At 36.1% G+C, this 4,199-nt stretch overlaps 1 long non-coding RNA gene across 1 annotated transcript; it reads left to right on the plus strand.

Annotated features, from left to right (window-relative positions):
* The first annotated feature begins 1,440 nt into the window (after positions 1-1,440).
* On the plus strand, positions 1,441-2,011 carry LOC115770810. The gene is made up of 3 exons (XR_004018902.1): positions 1,441-1,521; positions 1,579-1,746; positions 1,804-2,011. It is a non-coding gene; the product is annotated as an uncharacterized LOC115770810 (long non-coding RNA).
* The last annotated feature ends 2,188 nt before the right edge of the window (positions 2,012-4,199 follow it).

The following is a 4,199-nucleotide window of genomic DNA, read 5'->3' on the forward strand; positions in this document are numbered from 1 at the left end:
TGCTGAAGTTGGCAAAGGAAAAGAAAATCTATTTGATTCTATGATCCATGTTTTAGGTCGTTTTCAATAATGGCTGTACGTATTATCAATACATCTTTTTGCAACCAAACGAGCGTCCAGAAAACACTTTTGGGCGCTGCACTGTTATCTTACAAACATTATGTTTCGGGGCTACTCAACTAATGCACGAACTCACGCAAGCATAGACACACACACGATCGCACACAATCATTCGTACAAGTATTGTAAGAGGAGTGCAGACCGTTGCTAATAAAATATGTTATGCGGGACTTATCTGACATATCAAAGTATGAACCATTCCACCTGCGACAGTGAACAAAAAAAAGCAATGCACACAACGCATTATTAACAGTACCCACGAAAAATAGCAGCAACATCAACAACCGACAATGTCAAAAAAATAGAAAGTCAAAAAAGCACACACACATACACTCAGAAATTGTAATGTTAGAGTTTATGACTGAAAGCAGCAGTCCAAAGGGGGCTGACAACATGTACTGGAACGTGGTGGAAGGAAACGTGGGGGGGCAATGGCCACACGTTGCGTCCATGAGTACTTTTCTTGTTCCCCTTCTCCGCCTTCTCTTTCCTCTCCTCTATCTCCGACACACCATATCCGCCGTCTGTCTACAACTGGTCTCAACTGCTTTCCGGTTCTCCGTGTTGCCGTGTTCGTAGCTAATTCGGGCTCAGTTTTTGGGCAAGTGCAGCTTTTTTTTTTGGCCAGGGAGCAACATTAATATGTCCCGTTAATAGAACAACATGTGGTTTGCCTTATATACAAATACACAAAAATTCACACTTATATGCATGCACATACACGAAAAAAGTTTTGTAACTTTTTTTGGTAGACTGGAAAGCGAGGGTCAACCTCGCTTTTTTGTCGACCTGCAGTTTTTTACCAGATGTAAATGGCTTTTTTTCATTTTTTTTTTTAATTTCCGGTAACGTCAGCTTATAGTTTCCACTACGTTTCACAATTAAAGCGAGTAATTATATAAGCTTTAAAATATGATACATTTTAAGTCATATATGCTTTACGGACTTGTCAATTCTAATTGACTTTGTGGAGAAGTTTTTTTTTTATATATTTATATATATTAGCTATGTAAAAGTGTAGAAGTATACATTTAATCAATATTAAGTTAATTACATAAAGACATCTAAAACCACAAAGTCTGTGATAAAAAATATATATGTATACTCTATGGTTTAACTTTCAGATCCATTCTTAATGTGTATAAACTGTTTTTGTAAAAAATAAACGGAATGCAAAATATGTGATGTGCATTCTTGGTTATCATATTCATTTAATCAATTTTAAGCTTAAGATTCTAACATATCTTAGCTACTTTGAAAACTTTCATACATGTTCTAGTTCATATAATAGCACAATAAGCATGCCCATAAAACTGTGTCAGTTCGCTTGAATATTTTCCAAAAAAGATATGCCAGGTTGGGTTGTATTTCCAATATTACTCATTGGCTTGGTATGCGGTAGTAAGTTATGAAATGGCGGAACAATTAACACAAAGGATACAATTTAATGTCCTGCAGACAAAGGCGATTCTCATTGTATAAATTGCTCTTTAGCCGAGTGTGTAATCAATGCGACGGGATACAACTCTGACGCGGAAGGCGGGGCGAATGTTATAAATGTTGCAGGAGCTGATAATATCTCAAATAAGTTCTCTGAATGCATACCCAATGAATACAGCATAAATGGTATTTATATAAGGGCCGACAATAAAATATTGAAAATTTCGCTTATTTTATAATTAGGTTCTTTAATGAATTACGTTTGTTTTTGGTCACCAAACTTCGGATGCCAAGCAATTGTCGCTATCAAAATCTTAAAATTACCCTACATAAAAGAGGGGATTTGCACACAATGCTTTCTTGAATGTCCTTGTACTTGGGTATATTCGACATCCATAAGTATCGATTGCCATTTCAGACTGATAATGAGCTTTGCTGCTGTCGGGACTTTCTATTTAAAATTGACTCTTTATTCTAATATTTTTCAAAACTAAACATATATAACTCTGTATATGTTTAGTTTAATAAAAGAATATATTTAATCATAATATTCTTATGATATTTTTATACTTGTTTCCTTGCAGGTGAGTTACGTTTTCCGCCGTTAAGTGCACATAGCCTGTGAGGTTAATTAAACATATATTCTTTTTAATTTAAATATATATTTACATACACACTTACTCCTGCATAAACATCTCAATAAAATATCAAAAGAAGTGTGAGCAGGTTAGAATACGAGTAGGAGAAAGGAACCGAAATAAACTGAGTGTAAGATAGAGAAAGATAAATTGCAAGAGGGTATATTGGCGTGATATTAGCAATAGAGATGGTGGATGGAATATATTGTCATCTCGTTTGTTACTTCGGTAGCTGTGAGGTCTGCTGTGGACATTGATTCTGTCCTAAAACGGCACGAGAAAAATCAATCGAATTATCCGTGTCGTCTTCTGTCGTAGGTGTTCCGAAAGGGAACAGCTGCTTGAAGGCTCGTCGTCCGGGCTACCGGCTGTTTCAGGTACCACAGTTAATAGTGTTGGTGGAGAAATTTAAGTTCGTTTATGAAAGGGATATTGCGTCCTTTAAAATAAGTGTTCCGCCAGAAATATTTACTGATATTTGTTGTAAAAAGTTTTGGCCGGAACACTTAATAGTAAAAGAATATAAGGCCAAAAAGAAAAATCGGACTCCGATTTTATCACCATATATTTCTAATGGCGTATCAACTTTAGTTTCTGTGTCAAAGAACTAATTTCTTAAGGTCTTAAATCTAAACTCGCTAACCTGTATTTAGACTCTCTCTCTTTTAATTTTCAAATTATCGCTTTCACTGAGACCTGGCTGAAGCTGGACATCTCAGACTCTTCAACTCTTTTCCCTCAAAACTTACAGATGTGATCGAGCTTCCCGTATCAGAGGAGGAGTACTCATAGCTATCAAGTCTGCTCTTTCGTCGGAACGCATTGATCTTCCCATCTCAGAGATTTAGTTGGTGGCTGTAAGAGTTGTATTTGGCAGTTTTTCTATTTTTATTTCATGTTTTAGTAGTTCCTGGGGAGTTTAATCTTCCAGATGTCGACTGGTCATCGCCATCAGATTCAAACTTTATGTTGCCATCTTCGTCAAACGAGTTTATTGATGGTCTACATGAAATGTCTTAGCGTTAATCGTGTGCAAATTCAAGAGATATACGTGAAATGTCCTTACGGCAGGTTAATCGTGTGCGCAATTCAAGATACATATCTCTTGACCTAATTTTCGTGTTGGAGATATCTTGACCAAACTCGGCATTTATTAGTTTTACTACGCTCATCATATATATGTCATATAGAAACCATCGGTTGAAAACCTTTTTTGTTTATCAAGATATCTTGACCAAACTCGGCATTAACTATTTTCCCTGTGCTTCTTATATACGGGCAAAGCACTACGAGCATTATGAAAAGTTGGGTCTGCAAGGGTATTAGATCTTCGGCGTGCCGAGGATAGCCTTTCTTTCTCGTTTTTAATTATTTTTGTTTTTCATTTTTACTTTACAACTCGTGTTGTACGTTATTACTTTGATACCTTTACAAATGACTAAGACGTGTATAAGTTTATATTTTGTGCAATTCTATGTAAGAGGTAGAAGGAAGCACCTCCCCCTCCAGAAAATATATAGATTCTTGAGCAGTATCAGTAACCGAGTCGTCCGTCCGTCCTTTTGTCATCAATAACCTATCTCGTTTCCAAGCAATCAAAATTTTGTTCTGTGCCTTAGATATTAAGATCTAGAGTCAACAAATTGGACATGTAGCTTCTCGTAAAGAACATACAGATCAATGTATATGTCCTTGCTAAAGCTTAAGCAAGCGGTTTTGTACAAGAAAGTTCAAGGTATTTGCTAGTCGGGCACTTCCGGCTAAAACTTTCCTTATAGTTTTATTTGTAAGTGCAGCGAGAAATAACACACATACGTATAATGCACACATTCGCACGTACATTAAAAATAAATTCACGCATACATGCAACAATACAGCCCAATATGAATTTCAGAATGCTTATGAATTCAGAGATTCGTTTATGCACAATACATAAATTTAAAGTCCTTAGGAAGGACGTAGGTAAATCGACTCAGCTCGTGATCTGAATCAAGAACATAA

Source organism: Drosophila novamexicana, unplaced genomic scaffold (genome assembly GCF_003285875.2).
Source record: "Drosophila novamexicana strain 15010-1031.04,08,12 unplaced genomic scaffold, DnovRS2.1 tig00004560-arrow-pilon, whole genome shotgun sequence".
In the NCBI taxonomy this organism is placed as follows: domain Eukaryota; kingdom Metazoa; phylum Arthropoda; class Insecta; order Diptera; family Drosophilidae; genus Drosophila; species Drosophila novamexicana.